Source organism: Salvelinus sp. IW2-2015, linkage group LG22 (genome assembly GCF_002910315.2).
Source record: "Salvelinus sp. IW2-2015 linkage group LG22, ASM291031v2, whole genome shotgun sequence".
In the NCBI taxonomy this organism is placed as follows: Eukaryota; Metazoa; Chordata; class Actinopteri; order Salmoniformes; family Salmonidae; genus Salvelinus; species Salvelinus sp. IW2-2015.
The window spans coordinates 8645034-8656829 of record NC_036862.1 but is presented as its reverse complement, the minus strand read 5'-3'; the positions used below and the strand labels follow the sequence as shown (position 1 = coordinate 8656829).

The 11796-nt window shown below is 43.9% G+C and overlaps 1 protein-coding gene across 1 annotated transcript in view; it reads right to left on the bottom strand.

The window, feature by feature from the left end:
* Positions 1 to 5442: 5442 nt before the first annotated feature.
* Positions 5443 to 11796, bottom strand: part of LOC111949943 (leucine-rich repeat and fibronectin type III domain-containing protein 1-like protein) — a 130858-nt gene continuing 124504 nt past the window's right edge. The window contains exons 5-6 of the mRNA XM_023967301.2: positions 6716 to 6769; positions 5443 to 6491 (exon numbers count right to left, since the gene is read on the bottom strand). The gene's annotated coding sequence lies outside the window, so the exon portion shown is untranslated. The remainder of the gene's footprint in view (positions 6492 to 6715; positions 6770 to 11796) is intronic.

Below are 11796 nucleotides of genomic sequence, written 5' to 3'. Positions count from 1 at the left end.
ACTGGGGCCCCTCAGGGGTGTGTACTTAGTCCCCTCCTGTACTCCCTGATCACCCACGAATGCGTGGCCAAAAACGACTGCAACACCATCATTAAGTTTGCGGACGACACAACAGTGGTAGGCCTAATCACCAACAACGATGAGGCAGCCTGTAGGGAGGTCAGAGAACGGTCMGTGTGCTGCCAGGACAACAAGCTCTCCCTCAATGTGAGCAAGACAAAGGAGCTGATTGTGGACTACAGGAAAAGGCAGGCCAAACAGGCCCCAATTAACATTAATGGGGCTGTAGTGGAGCGRGTCGAGAGTTTCAAGTTCCTTGGTGTCCACATCACCAATGATCTATCACGGTCCAAACACACCAAGACAGTCATGAAGAGGGCACGATAAAACATTTTCCCCCTCAGGAGACTGAAAAAATTTGGCATGTCCCCAGATCCTCAAAAAGTTTTACAGCTGCACCATCGAGATCATCCTGACCGGTTGCATCACCGCCTGGTATGGCAACTGCTCGGCATCTGACCGTAAGGTGCTACAGAGGGTAATGCGTATGTCCCAGTACATCACTGGGGCCAAGCTTCTTGCAATCCAGGACCTATATAATAGGCGGTGTCAGAGGAAAGGCCATACAATTGTCAGAGACTCCAGTTACCCAAGTCATAGACTGTTCTCTCTGCTACCGCACGGCAAGCGGTACCAGAGCACCAAGTCTAGGACAAAAGCCTCCTTAACAGCTCCTACCCTCAAGCCACAAGACTGCTGAACAATTAATCAAATGGCCACTGGACTTTTACATTGACCCCCCTCCATTTGTTTTGTACACTGCTGCTACTCACTGTTTATTATCTATGCATAGCCACTGCACCCCTACCTACATGAAAACATTACCTCTTACCTCATTACCTCTACATTACCTGTACCCCCACATCTGACTCGGTACCGGTACCCCCTGWATATAGCCTCATCATTGTTGTGTTAWTGTGTTACTTTTTATAATTGTTTTGCTTTAGTTTATTTTGTAAATGTTTTCTTAACTCTTCTTGAACTGCACTGTTGGTTAAGGGCTTGTAAGTAAGTATTTCACGGTAAGGTCTACACTTGTTGTATTCGGCGGATGTGACAAATAAAGTTTGATTTGATTTGGTCTAGGTCAGAAATACACAGGTTAAGACAACGTATTCACAAATCTGGTACCAGCACCATTGCTAACTACCAGCGCCGTTGCTAACTAGCATAGCCATTGTTGCAAAGAGTTATGGGATATTAGAATCCCGTTGTCTTAACCTTTGTCATCTTCAACCTATGGGTACACTCACATGGCTGCCAGTCCACCCATTATGCCATCATTGACTCGAACAGGGATATCCGTTCTATTCATTCTATTTCTATGGTTAGATGTGTCGGTGAAAATGGGTCACCAACAGAAGACAAAAMCAGAAAAATTCCAGCCCAGTTCAAAATTGGGAAAACTTCACACCTCAATGAACCTGTGAGAGAGCTAGGCAAAAAAAAATGCTGTGAAGGGGCCTGTGCTGCTCGTAGAGGGGGACGCCCTAATCTCTCTTTTGTCCCGGTCCAGGTAGGGGTCTCGCTTTGGTATGAAGTTCCCCTTGAAGTGGAGTGAAGCAGGGTGGGTATAATGAAGTGTGATGGGACACCACCAGCCCCCTCCCCCACCACCTCTCACCCTGTCCCATACAGCCCAATCCCGTGYCATTATTGCCACTAACGTCCTTCCTGGGTCTGTGGAGAAGCCAACAGATGTTGGCTGGTGTGAAAGGACCCTTGAGCTTGTAAACTAGCCGCCGGGATTTGGAGGGGACGGGATCAAAGGGAGGCCTACTTGAACACCTCCAGATACACATATACTCTGACATATCTTCACCCTCAGCATGTAGACAAATGCGTGCACACATGTATTCATACATTCATACATACTCTCACATTGCAAGCCCATTGTCCACATACCCACACATTCACAAACATGCAATCAAGGACAAATGTGTGCACAAATACAAACATGATTTCACGCACAAATTCACAGACACAAACACGCACAAAGGTACTTGAACACACACTAGTTACCCAAACCAATCCTAAATGGGTCTGTTTTATGTAATACTTGTAATATATTTAACGCCCAGCAGTGTTGAGCGACAGCTTTACTTCGGGCCCTTTTCCCAGATTTAGAGAGCAGAACGGAGAATCAAGCACCCAGGTAGAAATRGTCTGAATCTTCKTTGAGTTTGACAAACCCAGGTTATGCAACAGAGTGCTGCTTGCAATGCCAGGTGACAATTAAAATAGCAAGCAGCGAGGTAGGGAGAAACTTAGAAGAAATAATAATTTGCTAGAGTGCTCAGGCAACCCTGTCTGACAAACATGACAATGTGGCATCACATAACACAACAGTCCTTCCCCAGATACCTGTTAGACAATGACTGCTCATCTTTTCTTTCCTGGATGAATATGCATTTAGGCCAAATGTAAAGGAGGTGGAATCGGTGGATGTGCCAAGTGCCAACATTGTAGCTTTGTTCTCTATTATTCCAGTGGCGGAGGTAGGAGATGTCCCTACTAGTCCTCCCAGAATGTCACCTCAGCATCATCACCGCTTTCATCCGCTAGGAACAGGAAGTGKTTTTTATGACTGTTTCCTGGATGTTACACTTCATTGTTTACTCTCCTTGTGTCGTGATAAACTCAGAGACGAAGATAAGAGTGTAAGGTCACTAGGGATAGCTATGGTCASCTAGAACTTGTTTTTACAGCTTACYAATTAAAGTACTACAAAATAACACCTTCAAATGTTAAAAAGAATAATAAAAAGGAGAATCAGAGCTTTRTCATTAAACCAACCTCTTTCTGTCTGTGGCTTTTTGTTTATTGGGGGGGGGGGGGTGAGAAGAGAGCATGTTGGGTATTCAGCCACCCCTTTTAACTGGCTCATGGAGGATAAGTGACACACACAGACACATGGGAATATCCCTTGCAGTCCAAAATAGCATTCACCCACACACCCCCCAAAAAATCTCACATACTACTCTCTCAAGATTTTGCTTGAACAATTAGTCCCATGACTCAAATCACCAGAAAAAGTCCAACAGTGCTTTTGACTTGAGTACAATGAAAGTACATACTGTCAGTGAGTTTTGGGTGACAGTTAATACAACGTGAGGTTTGTATTCACTCACTTAAAGAGGACAGACTAGTCCTTAAAACCCCATAGAGGTTATCCAATCTCACAACAGTCACAGGTTAGGGCAGAATGACATATCAAATTAATTACTATTCCAGAGAATGTAAACGGTCTGCCTTAGCAATTTTGACATTAGCTGTGGGACCAGCAGAGGCCCAAGAGGTCTGTCTGCCTGGGTGTTTAGTATTCTGCACCACCTGTTTGGAGCCTGAAGGACCAATGATGTTAGATTTAATTCCATCTAGCAAAAATGCTGAATCATTGCTCCTCCATTTTGTAAGACTCACAAACATACCATGATTAAAGTAGTGTCACACCCTGATCTGTTTCACCCCCCTCCAGGTGTCGCCCGTCTTCCCAATTATCCCCTGTSTATTTATACTCATGTTCTCTGTCTGTTTGTTGCCAGTTCGTATTATTTGTTCAAGCTTACCAGCGTTTAACCTGTCAGCTCCTATCGTTTCCCAGCCTCTCTGTTGTCGTCCTCCTTTGCTTTAMCCTGGATTATCGACCCCTGCCTGCCTTGACCTGTCTTTGCCTGCCCCTGTTGCTACAGTAAACATTGTTACTTCGACAGTCTGCATCTGGGTCTTACCTTGAATCCTGATAAGTAGAGGAATCCAGATGTAGGACCTGCGCCACTACGCCATTTCCTTCCAAGGAGCCACCATTGGTAGGCACAAGGAGTTGCTTTGCGGTCTGAAGGAGGGGTTCCAGGCCACGGCCAAACGTCACGACCAAGCATTGGACATTTTGCAGGAGCAAGTCCGTGGGTTGCCTACTAGGCAGCCAACAATGACGGTAACCTCCCAGCCCTTCTGTAACCCAGCTAGTAACAGCCGGGTTACAGAGAAAAGTAGAGGAAGTAGAGGGATCCAGATGTAGGCTAATGTTGTTACCTCATGTTCTATGTTTGTCTTTTGGATCTTAAGCCCCATTTATATCTGCCGCTAACATGCATACTTCTTACTGATCTTGTCTGTTCACACTTATAAAATCTCATTACAATCAGATCAGAATGTGTCTTTTAATYGTCTATGCCTGTGGGCACATTTAGCATGTGTACAAGATCAGGACGCATCGTACGCATGTTAGCACCAGGTGTAAACGGGTGATGAATGTTTTATTTGCTTTGGAGGRCAATGACAAGCACCACATCTGGCAAAAGTAGTTCATGACTTGAAATCAATAAAATAGGAGATAGAAGAGCACTCGTGTAGTTTAATTTGAGCTAGAATTGGTCATTCAACAGGTACTCTTCAAAAGGTCAACGTCAAAAAGGTAGGCCTAGTAATAGAGTTAAAGGTCATTTTAAAATGAAGGGAAAGTGTTAAAAAAGTCAGATCAAAGTTWAAAAAAGGGATCCAGAACTTTTTCCTGAATCTAATCACATGGAGGTGATGTGCAGTGTTTTGTAGCGAGAGGCAATCTCAGCCTTTTTGACAAGCTCTAAATCCATTCAGACGTTCTCTTTTAAACAAGCAGCTAATCTTTGTGTAAATCAGCGCTTGAATAAAAGGAATCTGCTGTAAAAGCATCAAAAACGATAAATGACACATCGATAAAAAAGGTTGACCATAATRCAGGCAAAGCTGACAACCACGTGAGAGTGGAACCACTTCGCTGGTTACCTTGCCAAGCCGCTTTTGGGCTCCATTATGTAAAACATATGCTAATAAGAAATTACACATGAATCTCAATGAGTGTTGTCAATCCTGTTGATGCTTTTTGCTTTCCTAAAATACATATTTTATGTATATGGTTTGTCCATGGACGTAAACAATGACATGGTTGGACCATCTGACCACAGACTGGAAAGCAGAAGTACGACCTAGAGTTAATACATTTTTTTTTTTTTTTTTTACATCAACAGTGCCTGTGGAAAGTACAAGGGCCTCAGAGATTAGGGGTGTCTGGCTATAACATAACCACTAGCATCTATAGACCTGTTACTTACTCAGTTGCTTCTCTAATATCTTTCCCACACTAATCTATGTCTGAGTTGAACTGAGCTGAGGTGGACTGGTTAAAGTCACCATGAAAGCCTCTGGCGACCCTTAGTGGCAAAACCATACTTCTGTAACTGTCATTACATTGTCATAAGGTCAGTTTGGTTGAAAACTGACCAACAAAGCTGATGAAAACACTGCTTCTAATTCATTTTCTTAAAGTAAAACAAGTTTGACACTTAATGCAATTATCAATCTATGAATAGGATTCTTTTCAGAAATTGTGTGAGTAATGTCTKCAAGAAAAATAATTTTATTTCTTTATAAATCCACATATTTTACCTATGAAAGCATAAAATTCCATCTCACGTTTTTTTCTTATTGTTGCTTCATAATTCAAAGGAAATATGGGTATCAAATCAGAGAAGATTGAAGGTGTAKCTCACATACAAATACATACACAGTCAACAGTAAGGGGAAAACGAGTATTTGATCCGTGTTCCATCGGCAAGTGGTATACAATAGGGTCAGTTTCCTCTCTGTAAAGTTTGTGTCAGAATGAAACCTAACTCACCATTTCACCATCTAACCACAATGCATTGCTTGTGCTGTAGCTTCATGTAATCAAACCAAACCAGGTGCTTCTTTTGACCTCATCTTGAGAGCCCATGTTTTTGGCCAAATAATTATATATTTTTCCACCGTCATCCAAAATGGATGCATTTGATCTCATAATTGTTGAGTATACTATTCAGTTGTCCATATAGACGGCGGGAGAGAGAGTGGTAGAGAGAGAGAGAGAGGGAGATAGAGAGCGAGAGAGGATTATAAAGATTATAAAGCGCCCTAGAGATCACCGAACAACCGTTTGATAGTGGTGCATCGACGTGACATCGATGTGTGCTAACACTTCCAAGGCCCTTGGGGAGGAAAACAAAACACTGTATCGCCTTCTCTTATTGTATTCCTTTGGCATGTGACCGATCGTTAAGGGAGAGTGGAGCTTTATTACGAAACCCACAACATTTCATCGAAACCATCCAAGGGTGTTCCTCTGTAATAGGCAATTCCAATGAGAATCCCAAAAAGTATTCCGAGAGGAATTTGAGGCGTCTGGGTTGTCAACTCATTCCTCACACAGTGAAAGAAGCCCCAGGTTTTGGAATACATTTCCCTCCACTCCACAGGGCTGGATTACATCCCAGTTCCAGGTAGAATTGCATAAGTGACGGAACACAGCGATTCCATGGCATCCACCCATCTCTACTCCTAATGCTGTTCTTTGCTTCATATGTATTCTTTTTTGAGTTTGTTTTTCCAACTTCCTTGAACCAGGGGGACTTTACCTGGAGGAGAGAATTAAAGTAAACGTCACTAAGTATTGCCTAAACCTGCAGTCTACTCGACAATCTAATGCAATAGAAAGAAAACACTATTTGTGTTCTACGTGTCCCTTCTTCCCTTCTCATTTTCCCTTTAAATCAGACTTGCGTAACGTCATAACTTCCCCATCTCTATGCAGAACTTGCATATAGAATTAAAATGTATAGCTCTCTGCCCCTAAACTCACCTTTCCATTCTCCCTCCCTCCACCTCAGAAGACGAGCATGGGTGATGTGCGAATCTGGAAGAGACAGGACACAGGAATCAGTGCACGAACCTCATCACCTGAGCTAAGAATACCTGGAAAGTTCCCGTATGTCTTACCTGACCCAGGGGGGTACAATTCTGTAGATATGAATATCACATCTGGCTACGTGATTGCGCCTACTAGTTCCTTTTTTAGACAGAGACACAGGATAATAAGATGGTGCTCTAGAAGGGCATAGGCCAGATTCAAACCCACGCTAGACCTGGCATATCTGTGTGATCAGAAGACAACAGCAGTAACCACTAGACCACCCCAGGCCACACACGCCTACCAGCATTTGAAAGTGTCTTACACATAGGTCTTGTTGAAAATGAGGTGATGAAAGCAGACCAAGACCATGACGAAGCATATCTAAGAAGCTGGTTCACCGACTGATTTGGATAACGTCGACCTTTCTCAATAGCAATGCTCACTGAGTCTCTGCATAGTCAAAGCATTCCTTCATTTTGGGTCAGTCACAGTGGTCAGGTATTCTGCCACTATGTACTCATTCTAGTTTGCGCAGTTTWTTTGTTAATTCTTTCCAGTGTGGGGTCTGTTAGTGTTTGTGAACAGAGCCCCAGGACCAGCTTGCTTATCTTATGGGACTCCTCTGCAGGTTAATCTCTCTGTAGGTGATGGCTTTGTTATGGAAGGTTTGGGAATAACTTCCTTTTAGGTGGTTGTGGAATTGAATGGCTCTTTTCTGGATTCTGATAATTAGCGGGTATCGGCCTAATTCTCCACTGCATGCATTATTTGGTGTTTTACGTTGTACACGGGGGATCATTTTGTATAATTCTGGTTGGTGAGCGGACCCCAGACCTCACAACCATAAAGGGCAAAGGGTTCTATAACTGATTCAAGTATTTTTAGCCAGATCATAATTGGTATTTCAAATTTGATGTTCCTTTTGACGGCATAAAAGGCCCTTCTTGCCGTGTCTCTCAGATCATTCACAGCTTTGTGGAAGTTACCTGTGGCGCTGATGTTTAGGCCAAGGTATGTATAGTTTGTGTGCTCTAGGGCAACGGTGTCTAGATGCAATTTGCATTTGTGGACCTTTTTGGAACACCATCATTTTTGATTTACTGTCAGATATTTTTTCTCTCTCTCTCTCTCTCTCTCTCTCTCTCTCTCTCTCTCTCTCTCTCTCTCTCTCTCTCTCTCTCTCTCTCTCTCTCTCTCTCTCTCTCTCTCTCTCTCTCTCTCTCTCTCTCTCTCTCTCTCTCTCCCCACCTTTCCTACTGTCGCCAGTAACTCTGTCAGCTTCATTGTGTCGCTGTGAGAAACACAGGGCCTCCTGGGAGTGATCTGTCATCTCCTCGCTGGCTGTCTGATGCTCCTAGATGAATTATGGATGCACAGACACTGCAGGTATTTCACAGCTAAACGCTGAGCACGGAGGCTGAGGAAGAATACTACCTCATCTGCCTCATCCAGGCCTGTCACAGAGAGAACACTGCCTGCTGCTGCCCACAGCTATAAACACGCAGCCATTCATTGAGCCAACTAAACTCCCTTCTCGAAGAAGACTATGATCGACAGGGTTGTAAACCGCATGTAACCAAGGTCTAATCACTCGGTCATCTGAGACAAAAATAGCTATTCCTACTAAATGGATATGTAATGCAACTAGGACAAATTAACTGCTCAACAACAAAAACAACTGATCCCAAATGAGAGCTGCATGGATTACTTCACTGCTGCAGCAGGTGATCACTCAAATTGCAAGCTATTACATGAGGTCAATGAAGACAGTGATCGTAAGGTTGATAATCTCTTAGCTTAGGTCAGGGGTTCCCAAACTTTTTTCGGCCCTGACCCCATTTTGATATCTGAAAATGTTCACGACCCCACCCATGTGAAAAAAAGTATGTAATTAACAGCCAATGTTAACTTTTTTATTTGGGGCTATGACAGTTAATTTAAAAACAGTATTTCTGATTGTCTTCTCAACTCACCATAACATTCCTTTAATGTGGGGCTCTATGACAGTCAATTGCAAATTAGTCTGACATAATGTCTCTTATCTCACCACTACTAATGAGATAGGTGTGGCTTGATGCATGTCGCATTGGAGCTTCTTAAAGTCAGGGGGCGGGGTCGACAGTGCGCACCTCATCTCCGCTGTCATCCAACCTGGAACGATATTTGGTTTTAACGCAGACGAGAGCACTGAATACAGCTTTACACAGACATGAGCTSGTGAAGGGTAGCATACCATGGGTTTTAGAGCACTTTCAAAACAACTGGGAACTCTGAAAAATACGAGGTCAAATCATGACGTCAGTGATCTTTAGGCCGGAAAGTCAGAGCTCTAGAATGRAGCCCGAGTTCCCAAGTTKGAATTCCGAGTTGGATAAGCGTTCAAAATGATTTTTCCCACCTGGAGCTTGTTTCTTTCCGAGTTCCCAGTTGTCTAGAATGCACTGACGTCGGAAGTCTGAGATTTCCGAGTTCCCAGTTGTTATGAACGTCGCCCTAATACTCAGAGGGAGACGGTAGGTTATTCCCTTTGAGTCAGGAACCAAAACTCCTCTGTATTGAACTGTGAATGCGTTGTCTGCAGCAAGACAGCTCGATCAGCTTTTGGACTGTCAACTGAGCCAGGATCACAGTTAAATGGATTGGGAAGTCGGTCCATCCTAAAGTGCTCTTCCAAGCGTTGGAGGTGAGCAGTCATCACTCGTGTGGGACACTTACTGATGCTGTTTCTGTTATTTTCTTTTAATTACTCAGAAAGTCAACCAAGTCTGTTCTTTTTTTTTTTTTACATCCATTGTGAATGACAACAGTTCCTCTCTCAATGGGAAAAATCTTTCCAACACTTCCCCTCGATAACCACCAAGCCTCGGAGTGAAATAGAACATTGTCATGCTCTGATCCCATATCTCCACATAGTTTTGCGAACAGGTGTGCACGCAGTGGATGTGGTTTGATATAGTTTCCAATCGAAGTTACCTGTTGCAGTATATCTCCGAGTTCTGTGCTCAGCTTTTTTGCCCCCAGTTGCTCTCGGTGTATCATACAATGCATCCATATGGCAGAGGGAGACACATTCAGAACTGGAGTGCAGAGGTTTGCCCTCCATCCCGGGACGGATAGAGCCCCATCTGTACAAAAACCCATAATTCCATCCCATATGGAATATGTTTTTTGTCAATATAGCCATGCAGCACACTGAACATCCCCTATGCTGTTTCATACTTGGAAATCGTGAGACACAACAATATGTCCTGTGAATAGCATCCCCCGACATGTATAGTGAACAAAAGTCAATGCTTGAGCATCTCGGCCCTCACAGCTAACGTCCATTTGGAGAGCATAAGCTGGGGAGTTTTTGAGTCGTTCAGTCAGAGTTTCCTCTTTGTTTAACAGTGTTATCTGACAAAGGTATTGATGTGAGTTTCTGTGCCTCTGCCTTCCCACACATTGTTTTCACCATATCAATTGCGGCCGGTAGTATCAAGGTCTCTGCAGTAGTGTGTGGTTTCATAGCGTAGCGGGCCTAGCCATTCATCGTGGGAATGATTCAAGGTCAACGGTCAAGTGCGGCCTTTTCCCATGATCTGAGGGCACTCTCTGGTTGAATCTTTTAGATTTGAATCATTTTCATTTAGATTTTTAAGGTTAACCACATTACAATGATTTTGAGATACAAAGACGATATTTTAATGTATCCTGAGAAAAAATAATAGTATGTATAACCTTTTTTTGTTATATATATATATATATATATATACAAAAAAACAACAACAAGATCATACATATAATAATTTTTTCTCAAGACTTTTTGAATTTCTCCTGCAACCCAATTTTCATATCATGCGATCCCACATGGGGTCGCGACCCCCTAGTTTTGGAACCGCTGGCTTAGGTTAACATTACCAAGGGCATACCTGAACATACCCATAGGGGTCGCTATTACGCATGTGGCTGCCATTTGCCTTTTCTAACCCAAAAAGGTTCTGACCCTTGTTTAAAAGTTACTTCCAGCTGCTAGTGACATAGCCTGTAGCTTGCCCTCCAAAAACAAATCAGAAAAACACAAATGCCTTAGGAAGCCCCAAAGATGACTTCAAACCCTCGTTAGTACACTGAGTGTGCTAATATGCGGGATGACGTGATGTTGTTGGTGGGCGGCAGAGACTTTAAAAAGCCACAGAGCCACAGAGCTGTCCTGGGCCCAGCTTAGTTCATTTGTATTTGGAGAGCGCAGATGTAGAGAAGATTGTGCTATACTGCGGATATTAAACTTACAACAAACATCTCAGGGCCAGCGGAGTCAGCTATGATTGGTTTCATGGAAACAGAGAGTGGGGGAAGTCCCATCGGGCAGCGAGAGAGGGAAGGAGGCATGGAGCGAGTGAGCACGGCGCGCCCTCCTTTAGTGTTTATGTGCTGTGTGATTTTATGATGATTGCCTATTCCCATCAGCACTGGGGGCCTGGCGTGGGGCACCAGCAAAGCCTACCTGTATGTCTGCAGCCACAGCTGCAGCTCAATAGGACCGGCTCACTGCACTGTTTACTGCGCTTCATTTAAAGAGGAAAGGATTATGCAGCATAAGTACTGTCCCTCGAAATAGACACTGCATGCAGATGCACCTAGACTTACAGGAATAAACACAGCATGTACACACACATGCACACACAGACACACACACAGACACACACACATCTGTAAGCTCTTACAGAAGCAGTCTGCAGAAATGTTAATGAATACACGTCAGCTTTAACCCCAGCCTTGTCTGACAGGAATCACCCACCTTGAACACGAGATAATCCTTGGTAAGGCAGAGGGACCCCAGCACCAGGAAATAAAAAGTGGGTGGCGTTGGGGCAGTCCCAGATCCTGTGTTATTGTGATATAGCATCCTCGTCCTTCACTGACTTCCCGTAGTCTGGGTTCAAGTCCACTACCGTGGTCCCTTTCAAGGGCCCTCCGAAGCCCCCTTCCGAGGCCTGATGGGGTCCGTCGTGCCCTACCCTGTCCACTTGGCCAGAAGGCATGGGCCT